General features: G+C 40.1%; 1 long non-coding RNA gene across 1 annotated transcript; it reads right to left on the bottom strand.

Moving 5' to 3' along the window:
- Nucleotides 1-1,992: 1,992 nt before the first annotated feature.
- On the bottom strand, nucleotides 1,993-15,351 carry LOC138158451 (uncharacterized). The gene is made up of 3 exons (XR_011167650.1): nucleotides 15,254-15,351; nucleotides 9,831-9,974; nucleotides 1,993-2,516 (listed from the first exon to the last, which is right to left on the bottom strand). It is a non-coding gene; the product is annotated as an uncharacterized lncRNA (long non-coding RNA).
- Nucleotides 15,352-17,267: the final 1,916 nt, after the last annotated feature.

The following is a 17,267-nucleotide window of genomic DNA, read 5'->3' on the forward strand; positions in this document are numbered from 1 at the left end:
AATGAATATATCTATTGGAGGAAGGAATAATGACAAAATGTGTACATAAAAGTATGTACTAGTTAGACATAAGGTGATGGGGAAGGGGGAGGTGCTAACAGGCGAAAGGGCTCAATGTTGTATAGGAGATGGTCTTTGAGTTGAACTTGGAAGGAAGCTGGGGACTCAAAGAGACAGAGATGAGGAGGGATATTTGGCTGAGCTAGAGAGCCTGTCAAGGTCAGCAATGTATAATGAGTCCAGAAAGGTCAATGTTCCTCATGAAATTAGAGAAAACTGGGGACATCTGAAGTGAATTCAAGCCTGGGTTCAAGCTGTTCATCACACTAACACACCCAGGACAGAAAGTACATGAAATGGTGCATATTTAAACAGAATAGAAATAAGTAGTATGGAAACAAAACAATAATAATCTTGATGGGAAGTTGGGAGACTTGGGAGATGTGGTATTCCTCTAGGCATCCAGAGAATTTGTTATCCTGTAAGGGTCAGTTTCATTTAATTAAGCTGCTATAGCTAATCATCAGTCTAATAAACCTATTCTCCCATCAGGTTCTTCTCTAATACTAAGGCACAGAGGTGATTCTGAGTTCTGGAAGGCAAGCTCTGATCAGTCCTACCAGCCTGGGGAAGAAATGAGTGCTAACTGCTAATAGAACTGTTATTGTCTGTTATTGATAACCAGCCTGGATATTGGAGCACAGAGCTGTAACTAGGAATTCTGGGGCAGATTCATTGGATGGGCAAGGTAGGTAAATCTTGGGATACGGGGCCTCATGTGTGGACAGATTCTAAGGTACTCTCCTGTGGCAGCAAGACAGACCCCTAAGACTTCCTTTTGGGTCTCTTGTGAAGAGTGTGGCATAGTTCTCTAAGATTGATGGTACATAGGAAAGGCTGATAACCTCTGGTGGAGTCATTCTGGAAGAAGGGGTAGAGAGTCTCACTCATGCCTTTGTAGCATGGCCTACAATACCCACCTTCCCTCTCTCAATCCCTGGGAGAAAGTGACAGAGGGATGTGACTTATAGGTTGGCACAGCAGTCAGGGAAGTGGGTATTACAATGGTAATGAGATTCTGTGGGTGAAAATCGAAGGCATGGAACAGGAGCTGAAGCTGTCATGCTTTCTGGGACCAGCAGAGGACTTCAAGGCAGAGAGGTGATAGACCAGATTCACCGTGGAGAGGAATCACAACCCTCTCATCCCTCATCCATTCTCACCCCTCTCCCACTTTCCCCTTTCCCTCCTCACTTTGGCACCATGTTTGCACAGTGGGACAAAGAGCCAGATATAGCCTGCCCTTTGGAGAAGGAAGTTGCAAACCCTCCAGTATTTTTCGCCAAGAAAACCCCAAAAGTGATCGTATATGACCAAAAAGCAGCTAACTCCAACCATTCCCTGGTTATTACTCTGGTGAAACACCACAGCCACCAGGTAGACCTCATAGGGAAGTCATTTTTGACCATAACAACTGTTACAGAGGGGTTTCCATCCTAATGAATAGAGAGGGAGAGCCCATGTCAACAGCAGCACAAGTCCTGGAAGTGCTGGGGAAAATAAAACAAAAACAAATCCCAAACCAGCTAACCAAGGGGCTGATCTGCATTGGTGAAGGGATTTCCCATGGGGATAAGATCTCAGATTCAATTAAATATCTAAAAAGATGATAAGGAGCCGTACACACACTAGAACAAGACTTTTTGGGCAAAATGCTTATGAGGTAGCTTTGTTTGCTAATTGTTAAAAGGTTTGGTTAAAAATTCAGTAAAACAAAAAGGCTCCTATGTATAATGAGCATTAATCTCCAAGCAGATTACTTTTCTGCACTTATACAGTGCTGACTTGCCCACTCTGGCTTGCACTGTTGCCTTTCAGACATTTGTGATGTAATAGAGCTTGTGCTTCTCCCAGATCATGGATATTATCAACAAAAGAGAGTAAGACAGAGGTCAACACCATGAAATTGAAGTTTTCTATTTTCTTTTCTATCTTGTTTTGTTCTTACATGATGCAATTGAATATTTATCTATTTCTCTAAAATAGTTTGATGGGCTACTTTTGTAATTATAGAAAGTGATGGCTCCTCACCCTCGAACTCTGAAATCTTGAGAGAAGACAGAGGGGGAGGCAGCAGGAAAGTCAATATGACTTTGGCCTGGGAGACAGGAGGGCCCTTAGAGGTGGTGGACAGAAGGAGCATGCTCTTCCCAATGGTGGGACCCAAGGTGCAGCCCAGACCACCCCTCCCTAGTTATGACTCTACCATTTTTGGCATGATGATTATTCTGAAATTTTATTCTATCACCTGTAGGGTAGGTTTGAGAGTCCCGGATGTCTCTCAAGTTGATGCCCAGTTTCTATAGCCATACTTTGATATGAAGCAAGATGAGAAATCTGACAGCTGGCCTTTAGAATCAAGAGTCTGGGAAGTTCTGAGAGTTCTTGAAGATGATCCAGTCCAAAAGTGTCCAACTCACTGACCATAGGCTGCACGAAGCCAGCAAAACTCCCTACTGTAGCAGAACCAGATTAAAATATAATTGGGAAATGTTTAACAAAATAAATAAATATTTATTATTATTGTTATCATAAAAATCATTATTGTATCATAAATATATGATACAACAAAGATGTTTTTTAATTCCTTAAAATTTTTTATTATTAATTCATGGCATAAAACAAGCATTTCTGTAACAGTGTAATGATAATAAAAAAAAGATGATTGCACATGAAACTTCAAATCTCTTATTTACAACTTGCTATTCTTTTTAAATATATAATAAAGTTATAATATAATTTTTTTTCTTCCTTCCCCCACCCTAGAGATGACTACCCTTAGACACAAACAGGTACATGTATGTAAAATTATTCTATATATAATTCTATTAATCAGTTCTTTCTCTGGATGCAGATAGCATATTTCCTCATATGTCCTTTATAGTTAATTTGGGTATTTATAATAGTCAAAATGACTGATTTGCTCAAACAGATAATGCTAAATTGCGGTTTTCTCTCATTTCTATTTGAGTTTGATGCCACTGATACAACCCCACTGGTTCTCCAACCTTATTTCAAATCCCTCCTCTGATCCTTATTTACCATCTGAGGTCCCTTCCAGCTCAGAAACTGAAATCCTGTGATCCTCCCCAAGGCATGAATCCCTCCAACATTCTTGACAAGTGGGCAGGCAACTTTAGCCTAAATATCTACAGTAATGATCAGCTCACGAGGCAGAGCACCCCATTATTGAGCTTTCTACCCTTGTTGTTTCACATCTGATTCTTTGTGACTCTATTTGGGGTTTTCTTGGCAAAGATACTGGAGTTTGCCATTTTCTTCTTTATTTTTAAATTTTTTTTAAAGCAATTGGGGTTAAGTAACTTGCTCAAGGTTACACGGCCAGTTATTATTATTTCTGGGTATGGTGCTAAGTATCTGAGCCTGGATTTGATCCCCAGGTTATCCCGAAACTGGAGCCGGTGCTCTTACTTGCTGAGCCACCTGGCCACCCCAAGCCATTTTCTTCTTTAGCTCATTTTATAGATGAGGAAACTGAGGCAAACAGGTTTAAGTGACTTGCCCAGGGCCACACAGCTTCCGAGTATCTGAGGTCAGACTTGAACTTAGGTTTGTGAATCTTCCCGACTCCAGACTTGGCCTTCTATCCCTTGTAACCTAGCCACCTTTTCACCATTGATTCTAATGCTGCCCTCTAGAGGCAAATTCATCTTCTAGAAGAGATAGGGAAGCTAGCTAGTTTGGTGCTAGTGAATTATTTGGAATCAGGTTTCCATCCAGTTTTGTAGCTAATTAATCACAGCAAAGACGACTTGGCCATATTCTCCTCTGCGTGTGTTCAGTCTGGCAGCCCCTCTCTCTGGACACTTTAATTTATGATCGTATGATTTATTGCAAACAAAGGGCTGTTTTTCAAATGTTAACATAATCAGTCCTTCAGTGTTGGACCCTGCCACTGAATGGTCTTTTTTGCAGTCCCTCTGCCAATCCTCCAATAGTTTGTTCCTACTTCATAGCCCTGTGCCCTTTTGCAAATCTCTTTTGCAGAGCCCAATAGGCTGTCCATTTTGTCTTAACAGAAGTTTCAAATTGCCACTGGTCTCTGCTGCCTGTTCGTTCCAAGCCTCTCTCTATGCCTAAGACTGCTTATTTGTGCTGAGATTTGGTCCAATTTCATGTTGGACTAAGCCATCCAGGAAAGCTCTTGAAATTGTCTCATTTTATTTTTTATCAGTTGGTTGTTCCCACCAAACTCGGTATTGAACTACTAAGACCATCAATCCCAAGAATGCTTATTACCTCATGAGGTTATCCAAGATAGTATGAATCATCCCTTCTGTGTGACCTTTCTGTTCTATTAAAATAGAAACACAGTTGCTTTAAATTATTTCTGTATTTCCTTATCCTGCCATTTGGGGTTGAGATTGGGGTTATACCAGATCTCAGTGATGCCCAAATCACTAGCGGTTTGGGGTTAATTCTCTCCAACTGGCCAACTCGATGAAAATGATCAAAGTAGTTGTTGGACTGAATTGACCTGTCAAATTTAATCAAACAGAATTGATCGAATGGTAATGCTCCAGAATAGACAGGGGCAGCCTATATTCAATATACCCCAGAGGTGAACTAGGCATTGTGGGGGGATGCAAAGAGAGGTAAGCCATGGTCTTTGATCTCCAGGAGCTTATGGTGGAAAAGGTGGGTCTAGCATCTTCTGATGCTAGATTAAACTGAGCCTCGGTTTCCTATCTCATCCAATTGTTGTGAGGATCAATGAGATCACTGATACTTATGTAACTCTTTATCTGTGTTAAGTCATTTGACCCTCACAAAACCTCTGGGAGGGAGGGGCTGCTATTATTTCCATTTTACAGACTGACTCACCGAGGGTCCCATGACTAGTAAATGTTTGAACTGGTATTTGAACTCTGGCCTTCTTGACTCTAAGTCCAATGCTTTATGTCCTACACCATGAAGCTGCCTAAATGATGGATGTGAAGGGCTTTGTAAATCTTGAAACTCTACATGATAAATGTCGGCTTGATTTATTATTATTTATTATTAGTATATATAATATTATCTATTATTACTACTATTCAGATTTTTGCTATTATTTGTATCAGACTAGTCAATAAATCAGCTGTTCAACAAACATTTATTAAGTCCTTATTTTGTACCAAGCTCTGTATAGATACAGAAAGACAAAAAACAGGGTTTCTGCCCTCAAAGTGCTCTCATTATAATGTTAGTGACAAAATGCAAATAACTATGTCCACACAAGATACAGGTAATCTTAGAGGAACAAACTGGCTGTGTGGGTTGGGGGCAGGAATTTGGACAGTCCTTGGGCAGAAAGAAGGATTTAAGCTGGCTTAAAGAAAGCCAGGGCAGCCAGCAGGTGGAGGTGAGGAGGGAGAATATTCCAGGGATGGGAGATTCATGCGAAAGAAGAATGGAAAGAAACAAATATTTGTTAAGCTCTTAGTATTTTCTAGGCAAGGTGTGATGTGCTATTTAAATATTACCTCATTTGATTCTCCCAACAACCAGGTGTCACCATTACAACTGAGTCAGACACAGGATGTTATTTGTCCAGGGTCATCCAGCTAACAGTAAGTGTCTGAGGCTAGATTGGAACTCAGGTTTTCCAAAGTCCAGGCTCAGAGTTCTGGGCCACCAAAGGACATTCCCTCTACCTTTGCAGATTCACGTGTTTGAATTTATGGGGAGTTGCCTGGAACACTGAGAGATTCAATGACTTGTCCAGGGTGACAGAATCATTATGTATGAGAAACAGGGCTTGAAACTAGGTCACCCTGACTGAAACCAGCTCTCTATCCACAATGCCATCATTATTATAATGATCATTTTTTCATTCAAGTAAGAGGAGCTAAGATAAATGCACAAATACATTTAATGCAAGGTAGCTTTGCTAAATGCCCTAAGACCCAACTAAGCATAGTCTGTTAAAATTCAGAGGAGATAAGAGATTACCTCCAGGATCTAGAAAAGCTTTGGGTGGCTTTTGAGCTGGGACTATAAGGATGGGGGAGATTTTAACTGGGAGAGAGAGGCTGCAGAAAATACATGAAGGTGGAATGATATAGGACATGTTTTGGAATAGAAAGTAGGATTGTTTGAAAAGAGTGCAGGTGCAAGAGAGATGAGGCTGGGAAGGTAAGCTTAGGTCAGCTACTGAAGGGTCAAAGGCATTTAGACTATGAACAATGAGTGGTTCTATAGAATTTTTTTACTGTAATATTTATTAAAGAATTTACATATACACAGGACAAAGTCAACCAAAAATTTTGGGTCACACAGGTAAAATCTTCCCCGAAAAAAAGTTTTGGTTTTTTTTATTTTCCAGAGAAGCCAAAAATGATTGACAGGAAAGCTGCCCAGGGTCCTCTGCCTCTGGCAATGTTTTAAAAATGTGCCTGGAAACTTGGGCCTAGAACTAAGCAAGAACAACCAGATGGGAAAGGGGGAAGGGAAGAGAAAAGGTTGTTTGAGTTTTTTAAAAGGAGGATTATAATTCAATTCAATGCAAAAACATGGATTAAATGTCTCCTAAATGAAAGGGATTGCTTCTTGCTGAGGATACAAAGGCCAACTTTCCTTTCCTTTAAGGAGTTTACATTCTATGGAGGGGAATCTCAACAGATCCCACTCCTGACTGGCCCAAGTTTGACTTGCTCCATTCTCTCTCTGTCTGTCTGTCTGTCTCTTTCTCTCCTTTGTTGAACTGATGATTCAACAACTAAACTAGTTTTGAGGTTGCTTGAATGGAAACAGGATCAGACTCTCTACTTAAGGAAAATTAATTTAGCTAGTGGACACTCTCACTAAGGGTCAGAGAGCTGGAGGCAGGGAAGGAAAAGGAAAAGTGAAATTAAAATTTGTTGACCACCTGAAGACAGACACATACAAGAGGCAACAGTCAAAGGTGACTGTCACCAACATTTTAAGATAGAGGAAGAAAACAAGATGTCAGCCAAGAGAACAGAGAAAGAGGAAATAGAGAGGAAGAGGAGAAGCAGCATCCTGCAATGTCCCAAAAGGCTATAGAGGAGAATCTCAAGGAGGAAGGATACTCAGCAGCATCAGATACTACAGAGAGCTCAAGAAGGATGCAGCTAGTTGGCAGAGTGGATAGAGTGACTGATTGAGTCAGAAGGACCTGACTTTAAATCCAGACTCAGAGACTTACTGTGTGACCCTGGGAAAGTCACTTAACTCTCTTTGTCTCAGTTTCCTCATCTATAAAATGAGCTGGAGAAGGAAATGGGAAGATACTCAAGTATCTTTGCCAAGAGAATCCCAAATGTCATGGAGAGTCAGACACCACTAACCAACTAAATAACAACTGGAAGGAAGAGGACTGAGGAAAGCCCACTGGATTTGTTAACTAGAAGGTCATTAATGGAGTTTGAGAGGGTAGTTTTAGTAGAATGGTAGGAGTGGAAGTCTGATTGCAAATAGTAACTGAGTGATGAAGAAGTAAAAATGTAGTCTTTAATTGTTCTCAAAATTTGACAGTGAGAAGAAGAAAAAAGTAAATCAGTGTGTGTGTGTGTGTGTGTATATATATATATATATGTAGTATTACAGTGAAAGGAAAGATTGTTTTTGGTATTTGGGAAATATGGGTGTGTTTGTAGGCAGAGGAGAAGGAAGTGGTCAAAAGGAAGGGGTTAATCAGTTGAGAAAGGCCATAGCAAGTGGACAAAGATGAACTTAAGAGCACATGTAGAAGGCTTGACCTTAGATAAGAGAAAGGTCATTTCTTCTTTGCCACAGGATGGATAGAATAGAGGATGAAGAAACAGACAGAGAAATTTTTGAGGAAGGGAGATGAAAGGATTCTCTTTGGATTGCCTTGTTTCTATACAGATAATGGTAAGACTTAGACAGGGTTATAGTATCAAAAATCAAAAACTAGAAGGAAATTTAGAGGCTACCTAGCCCCACTTCTTGCTTTTATAGATGAGGAGACAGAGGCTGAACATGTTGTAACTTGCATAATGTCATAGTGTTGTAGCACTACAATCCACCTCAGAGGCCATCTAGCCCAAAGACCTCATTTTACAAATGGGGAAACTGAGGTCCATGTATGTGAAGTGATTTGCCCAAAGTTACATAAGTAGTCAGGACCAAAGATGTGCTTGAGGAAACTGGAATTTTTTTGTATAATAATATATCTGTAGGATATATATAATATATAATAATTTATATATTATTATATATTTTATATATTATATATAAATAATATATAATAATGTATCTATAGGAAATTGGAAATTTAAAAAATTATTTCTATAGGGAATGTGATTAGAAGTTATTAGGAGAGCCATAAAAAAGGTCTGCCCAGAGACAGGCAGCTACTGGCTTAGGTTGGATAAAATGGTTTTTTCAGGGTGCAATCAGCTTTGTGCCTTTCACATAATGCTCACACCCTAGTGACAGGTGGAGAGGAAGAAAACGGTGGATGTTCCCCAGGGATGTGGATTGGCTACCTACATGGGTATGACTAAAGGGCAAGTAAGAGAGAGAGAGAGGCTCGGATCCTGGTGAAGATACATTTGAAATGAAGTTCAGAGTTTGTAGGAAGTCACACGAAACCCAAAAAGTCCTAATGGTTTGGAAGAAAAAGGAGGTGTCAAAGGATCATGATGGCAGAAAAGGCTGGGTCCAGTAACAGTAAGGGAGTGGGAGGGGTAGAGTCAGAGAGAGGAACCTCGGATATTTTAGAAGTAGATGAGGCTGAAGACACAACCATGACTAGGAATTATTAAGAGGGAGCAAAGGTGGTTGGAATTAGGAAGACAGAAGAGAAACTAGGAAGAGAATGTAAGATTTGCACCTGCCATTAAGAGAGGAGAGAACATCCTTTGGCTGTCAGAGGAAAAAGAGAAGAGTTGGGACAGTGCTGTCTGGTGACTTCCCTGCTCAGGGGGATCGGGCAGCTATTTGTCAGCCTGATAACAACCATAGAGAGCAGGTTTGTTGTCTTCCTGGGGCATTTATCCCAGACGTGTCAGAGAATTTACCAAGACGTGTCAAACCGTGTAATGGTACCATCTTCTAACAATTTACATGGGAATGGATGCTGATGTTAGAAAGAACCTAGAAATCACTTCTATAAGTTACTAAGTTTTGGGCAAGAAACCAAAAGACATTAGGGGCACAGCTGGTGTTTTTGTGACGACTTTTTACTGAAGGCAGGACACAGTTGGGAGCTGAACAATCAGTTAAGAAGATGGTGTCCTAGAATGGAATCTGGATTTCTGGGCTGTAGTTTAAAATATAAGAAGAACAGTCTTATTCAGATCTCAGGGGCAAACCAGAACAGTATCTCAACCTCATAAAAGCCTTTCAGATGCTTGAAGTCAGCTCTCATCGTCCCCCTTCCAAGATGTTAAATTTTCAATGTGAGCATTTACACCTCAGACTTTGAAAAAAACGCTACAGATCAGGGTTTGACATTGTTTTGTTGATTGTCCAGTCTCAAGAAAGTAATGGAGAAAATGTTAATAATGCAGATTACAATTTAAAGTGTCATAATTTTTTTTTATCAGAAAGCTATTTGTTGAGGTGGCTAGGCGGTGCAGTGGATAGAGCACCAGCCCTGGAGTCAGGAGGACCTGAGTTCAAATCCGGCCTCGGACACTTACCACTTACTAGCCATATGACCTTGGGCAAGTCAACCCCAATTGCCCTGCCTTCCCCCCTCCAAAAAGCCAAGAAAAAAAGCTGCTTGTTAAAGATTTACCAGAAAGGAAAAAAAAATATTTATAATAAATAAATACCTTTAGGAGGATTGTCTCCTTTTCTCCTTGTCTCCTCTTCTCTGTGTTCAACATTCCCAATTCCTTCATCAGAGCTTCTCATTCTTACTCATGCCTCATATGTAATCAGCCAAGTCTGGCTGATTCTATCTCCACATCATTTCCCTAGGGATGGGGTGAGGGTAATAAGGAGTTGGTATGAATGTATTTGCCTGGACTTTTGCAGATTTAATCCATCTTCTATCTCTATGTCTTTGCATAGTCTGTCTCCCATGTCTGGAATGCAATTCTTCCTTACCTCCACCTCAGAAGATCCCTAATTTCCTTCAGTGCTCACTTCCAAAATCTCCTGATGCCCCTAGTCAGTGGTGTTTTCCCCACTCCTAAATTAAATAGCATTTATTTATTTTGTATATAATATTACATTTACTTACCTTTATATTTTACTGCCCCCATTAGACTTAGAGTAATAATCATGATAATGAGATAGTGTAATGTGATGGCTAGACACTAGGTCTTGAAGTCAGGATCACCTGGACTCAAGCCCTGACTCTGACACATCCTGGCAGTGTGACCTTTGGCCATTTCACTTCCTCTGTCACTGACCAGGTAACTCTATAAGACTTTTAAGTAGCCAACCAGGTGCTATTTCTATGCCAATGGAAACACAGGTAAGATTCTAACCATAACAACACTAAAATGATAGAATTAACCAATTTTTATTAATAAATTATATGTAATAATGCCCACATGGCTCTTTGATCTTACTGATTTTGGAGTTTCCACCAGGGTTATAGAATATAAGCCCCACTATGTCTGCTCATCCTATGTAACTTGTCCCTGTCTTCTCAAAATAAGAATGAGCTAGAGTCCTTCCTTGATTTCTTCTGGCATATTAAAGATACCAGTAAAGTATGCTGGCTGTTCACTAGACATCCCTTACTTTTGACACATGACAAGCCCATCTTCTCTTCTTATTGCACTATTCCTTAGTGATGTCCTTTACTCCTAATCTTCAGTTTTGCATTGGTTATATGATATAGCCTGCTTGAACCCACCGTGTCTCTCTATTACCCTTTGGTGGTATTCATTTTTGGTTCTTTGGAAGGAGTAAATATTTAACAAACAACTTTTTAATAAAAAAAGTAATGCTTTAAATTTTCATCTGCATCATTAACGTTTTCTCCATCATTTTCTTAAAACTGGACAATCAACAAAACAATATATCAAGTCCTGATTTCTAGAGTTTGTCTGTGCTTGAGGTATAAATACTGACATTGAAAATTTAACATCTCAGAAGGGAGACAATGATAGTTGACTTCAAGCATTTGAAGGCTTTTTATGGGGTTGAGACACTATTCTGTTTTGCCCCAGAGATCAGAACCAGAAGCAATGGGTAGAACTTGGAAAGAGGTAAATTCTGACGCATGCCCAGAAAACCTTCCAAACATTTGAGTGAGAGTTGTCCAATGTGGAATGGATTGTCTCAGGTTTAGGTTTCCTCTAATTAAAGCAAAGGCTGGCTCACCCCTCATCTGATCTGTAGAAAAGGGGATATTTGTTCCATGTGGTTTGGACTATGTGGCCTCTGAGGCCCCTTGGAACTCTGAAATTCTCTTTCCATGATTTTTTGACCATTATCCCATCATAGTACTTTGCTTCACCAACCTAATCACTTTGCAGTATGTCAACAGGCCTTTGAAAGTAATTTTCCAACTCCATGTCAAACATGCAAAAATCCAAAGTCAATAAGGATGATCCTTCCCTGCAGTGAAGACTTGGGAGTTTTAAAACAAATATACACAGGACTTCAAACTGCCTGTTCAGCCAAACCCATTAGTCCTTCACAGTTGTCATAGTCCTATTGAGATTTCTTGATATAAAAAAGGAATCATTCCCATCCATATATGCTTGGAATAATATTTCTGAACATTATGCTTTTCATTTTAAAATATTTAAATTAGTTGAAGTAGTTTCCTTAAGTATCTGACATATAACATAGACATCCACTAGTCTTTCTTTCTGTTGTTTTTCTGATTTTCCTATTCTACAAAAATATAATTCCCCCAAGGAAGGCTGCGTCACTGCTCATAGGCAGAGGTTTTTCATTTAGATGTTCGAGTCTGGGGAGACGTCACATGGGGAGAGTCTGGTTTAATTGTTTTGGAGACCACACTATTAGGAACTCTGCATTCCTTTGCAAGGTTTCTACTGGCCCCTCATGGCTCTTGGTAGCAGAATAGAAATGAAGTTAGCTGGAAGCTTTGAGGGTCATGCATCAGTATAGTATCTGAAGAACTGAAAATGCTAATCACTCAGAGGGCAATGGAGATGTACATGGTGGGTATAAGAAGGATGCATCATACAACAAATAAGAAATTGGGAAGGAGAACCAGAGAAAATTATCCCCAAAGTATAGCTCATGTAAGCTCTAAGGATTCTTATCCCCAACTCCCACTCCCACTCCAAGTCAGGTCCCCAGAGCTTGAGTTCTATGTATAGCCCTGAGGGAGTGGGGGGATTTTTCTATTGTCACATGCTTAAGCCCTCTCTGAGTTGCTTCCTCCAAAATGATCAGTTAAGAAACACTTAGTCATTCAGCCTTAAATAACTTTTAGAAAGAGATGTTTACCAAGTTGATACAATAAAAGCAGGTGGTTCAAAACATTTTTCCAAAAGTTTATGATGCATCCTCCCACAAGGACACAGGAAGTCCAGGGGAAGTGGACTCAGGTTTAGAGAGTGAAGTGGACAAAGGAACAATTTCTGACTCTTGGCTGCTGGAATTCTTTCTCTCCCATCCAAAAAGCACTCAAGAAGTGTCCCTCAGGTACAGCCAATCTGTGTTTGTCCTAGGTTCCTGATGTACACACTACTGTCACCTAATCTGTGGACGCTACATAGGACATTGATGGGAAGATAGGAAGTCCTATATCCTTTAGACCTTTAAAAGCTTCATAGTCCTCTCTCCTTTGGTCAAAAGTTGGGGACAGGGAAGGAGACTTGGCCAAGGGCAAAGCTGAAGAAGCCTTTCCTTCCCACCCTCAACCCCACCTCTGAAGACTCCTGTTCAATTATGTATTAGAAAGCCAATTTCTGGAAAGCCCTTCTTGTTCTAGCTAACCTGATGCTTTTTACATACTCAGAAACTATTAAAACAATCCCACAACTAGTTAGAATAGACTTGTCTGGCATCATTTCACTCCATCAAATAGCTGGCAAAAGCTTTTCAAACTTAGTCTAAGGCCTTTTCCTTGCTTGGCTGAACTGTGTTCTCACCTAGTTTGGCATCAGACTAAAATGGGGTGGGTTGGTTTTGACTCCACCATTACAAAAGAAATATATGAAGAAAAAGATGGGCTGGTCAACCTGGTGAACACAAGAGATAAGTGCTGGACGGTTCACATACTCCACTGGAATCTTGATGCCAATAGAAAGGAGGAAGGCCCTACCTACCGTGTTGAATAGTTTCCCTCTGGCAAACATGGGAGCACATGGACAAGAGTCACAACGGAGGAACAGGCATCGATGGGTTGCCATTTGCACTTTGGGAGGGAACGTGAACATCGGCAAGATCACTTGATCCATTGGAGTATTTGATATTTAGAGGGAAAAAACAAAGCTTCCCTTGAATGACTCTTGCTTGTTTGTTTTTGGTAGGGGTGGGGTTGGGTGGGTGGGAGGAGCCTGGGTTTCCCTTTCTTGTCCAGGCTGGAAGCACAAGATCCATTCTCACAGACGTGATCCTGCTACTGATTGGCATGACAAATTTGACCTCCTTTTCTAACCTAGGTTATTCTGACCTTCCTTAAGCAGTCTGGTGACTGACTGCTCCTGGGACCTTACCATTTTGGTTTTACAGTTGGTGTAGACACCTGATAGGCTTAGCCTCCTACAGCTCAGAACTCCTGGATTTTGGCAGGACAACAGTGTCAGCCTCCCTGGTAGGTGTGTAGCAACATGCTCAGCTAAAATGGCTCATTTTCCAAAGACATCGGACCCACGAGGTGGTCAAGCAATGGATGGCTTGATCTGCCCACGTGGGCATAATGAAGGACCACTTAAGCAATTTTGTTTTTCCATATATGCTGATTGTTCTTTTTCTACCCTGATTTTTTTTTTTGGCATGGGAAATCCCTTTGGGTTAACTAGCATTTAATTTTCATGTAAGCAAAGTGATGACAATTAATCAAGTTAATAACATTGATGGAGAAACAGATACACTCATATTTTAAAAACCCAGGGATCACTTTAACCCTTTCACTCCTGCTTAGTAATTTGCTTGCTCTGAAGCAGGTCAAAGTCATTTTTTTTACAGCTCATCCCAGCGTCTTAGGGGACCACTCACCACCCTCAAGGGTCAGAAGGCATGGGCTCAATCCAATTCAGTGCCAAAGGGTTTGGGGTTGTCTACCTTCTTATGTCACACATATTTGGGGGTGATTAAGCATCACTTGAAAGGAGCAGACACAAAGATTTGTCTAGCAGATTTCACTGTTGTGGGAAGCCCCCATAGGATGGGATGACCCAGCCTCTGGCATCTGATCCCAAACATTTGCCATTAACAATGGGGGGAAGGAAGGGAAGAGTGACCCTTTTGGGCTAGTTCTCCTTACACTTTTACAGTCTTGGATAAAGATTGTTGCATGCAAGGTTCTTGAGGATGGACAATGTTACTTTTGTCTCTATATTACCAGGAACTGGCAGAGCATAGGACACATAGACGTAGTAGACTTTTAATACACGCTTATCTAGAGGTTGTGTCGTGTAGTAGATGGGAAACTGACTTAGTTCTAATACTGCCTCAGATATTTGTTCTCCATGTGAACTTGGGCAAATCCCTTAACCTCTCTAGGTCTCCGTTTCCTCATCTGTAAAATGAGAAGGATGGATTCTAAGGTCCCTTCCAATTCAAAGTATGGGGTTCTATGGCTGATTGAGGAAGTGAAAATTAACTTTCAGTATTTCTCTCTAGATATTCATCCAACCAGTAAGGTTATAAGCATCATCAATAAGGCATTCAGTTACCTCTCTAGGCCAAATAGAGCTCTGATCAAGAGGCTGGAGAAATCTGGGTAGACAAGAGGTCAAACATATGAATAACCAGTATATAAACTGCAAACCAATGACTCTAGGTCCCACATTTTACAACAGTTTTAAAGCAGTGAGAAATTCCTCAATCAATTCAGTTTGTTTGAATACTTGCTTTGCTCAAGGTATGTGGTAGGCATGATGACAGATACAAGGAAGTATAAATCCTCTAGGATAGATAGCTAACATCCTACATGACAGTCTTGGTATTGCAAAAACATCTCAGAAGGTGTAAGGTCCAGAATTCTCCTGCTGAGGGAACCTTGTTCCTTTCCTGTAACCATAGGGTGTTCTTTTTATGCCAAAGAGTTCCAGATGGATTATAGGTAGTTTAATCAATTTGGGTTACTTACATTTGGGACAGTATGACAGATCCCTGCCAAGATATTAATCATCCTTGGTCTGGGGCAGCAGCCATGCCAGTCAGTGAATCATCTGCAAAGAACCCCCAAAATCCCATGGTAATTATAGAAACCAGACAAAGGCAGGAGGAGCTAGAGAGTGCATCACTCTTGATTGGTGGATATTTTTGGTTTTCTACTTAGTAATGAGCTTGGGAGTTAAGCCAGTGTTATTATTCCCCAACATAAGTTTGAGTATCAATCATGTACTGGTCATGTATGGGTCACGATGTTGATGTTTTGACTTTTATAGGTTATAGTATGTGAAGTAATGATTCAATGTCTAAAATATAATTCAGTATCTAAGTCACGATTGTTAATAGATCACCATGTTTGGGCTTCCACCTTTCATAGTGTTTAAGTTTTTGTGACTTTTCACTTATTACTGTATTTTATGGCTTTTTGCCCCACAGCAGGACAGAGGATGGGGCCAAATAGAATATGATGAAATCTCACAGAAATAAATGTAAATGTAAATTCCTTTTTTTTTTGGAGGGCAGTTGGGGTTAAGTGACTTGCCCAAGGTCACATGGCTAGTTTTGTGTTAAGTGTCTCAGGCTGGATTTGAACTCAGGTCCTCCTAACTCCAAGGCTAATGCTCTATTCACTGTGCCACCTAGCCACCTTCGTAAATGTAAATTCTTACACTAGGATTTTCAAAAATCAACTTATCAAGTATAAGATAAATGGTTGATGGCCTGAAAGCTCAATGTGAGTCAGTATGATAATGAAGTAACCGCCTAAGAAGGATAATTTGGCTTTAGGCTTCATTAGCAGATGCATAGCTTCATCAGGCAAAAGGAGATGATCCTTCTGTACTCTGTCTTTGTTAGGCCAAATCGGGAATATTATGCTCAGTTTGGGGCCTTTTATTTTAGAAAGATCATCAACAAGATGCAGATTATCCACAACAGAGTGACCAAGTCAATAAGACAATAATTAAAGTTAATAAAGATTATTATTAATAAATATAATAAAGATTAAATAATTAAAACTAAATTTAAGTGGTTACTGTTTGCCAGGATGACCAGGATGGTCTTACAATGTGCTTTATGTTTGTCCTCTGGTCTGAACCTTAACACCACCTGCTCGAAGAATCATGGATTCAGAACTAGAAGGAATCTTGGAGGTCATGAAATCCAATCCCTTTCATTTTATACTTGAGGAAATGAAATACCAGGGAGAGTATAATTTGCCTCAGGTTAAGTATCAGAGGAAGAATTTGAATGCAAGCCCTCTGATTCCAAAGCCAGTGCTTGAGCATATCACTGTTCATCCCTGGGTTCTCCTGGAGGGATTAGTATTTCCATTTGGCAGAAGAGGAATCTGTAATCTAGAGATTAAATGACTTAGTCAAGGCCATGTAGCTCTTAAACTGTAGAGTAGGTACTTAGTCTCTCTTAAATAACATTGTAGGTTTTAGACTCTCTTGACTGTGAATCCTGTGATTTTCCCCCCCTAAGATGCTTCCTAAAGTCTCTTTTGGCTTCAATTGTTATTATTCAGATGTAAAATTCATAATTTTGGTTTTGTTTTTAATCCAATGCTTTCCCCAACATACCAAGACCATCTCTTTCCTTTTTTTTAATGCTTTACAAAATATTTTGTCACAGTTTTTTAAATGACCAGTTTACTTTGATTGATTGAAAGATGTTGCAAAAATTCACTTAACATACAAGTTTTCCAGGAATATATCTATCTGTTACATCAAGAGAGGCACCACTGCTATGTAAGTAATTGTTAGCTCATGAGAGGTCTGGATTAGGGTGTCTGAAGTCTGATGTGTCTGTGACCTTGGGTAAGTCACTTTGGCCTCAGTTTCTTGATCTGTAAAATGAAGGGATTGTACTAGATGTCCTCTGAGGGGATTTTCAACTCTAGAGTTATGATCATATGATCTTAAGAGCTATGAATAGCATGAACTCAATGGGGCTTTGGCCCAGGATGTTGGCAGTGTTTCAGGGTT

The sequence above is a fragment of the Petaurus breviceps genome, unplaced genomic scaffold (genome assembly GCF_028583685.1).
Source record: "Petaurus breviceps papuanus isolate PSGF00001 unplaced genomic scaffold, PetGlider_PUasm1.0 174, whole genome shotgun sequence".
Taxonomy (NCBI): domain Eukaryota; kingdom Metazoa; phylum Chordata; class Mammalia; order Diprotodontia; family Petauridae; genus Petaurus; species Petaurus breviceps.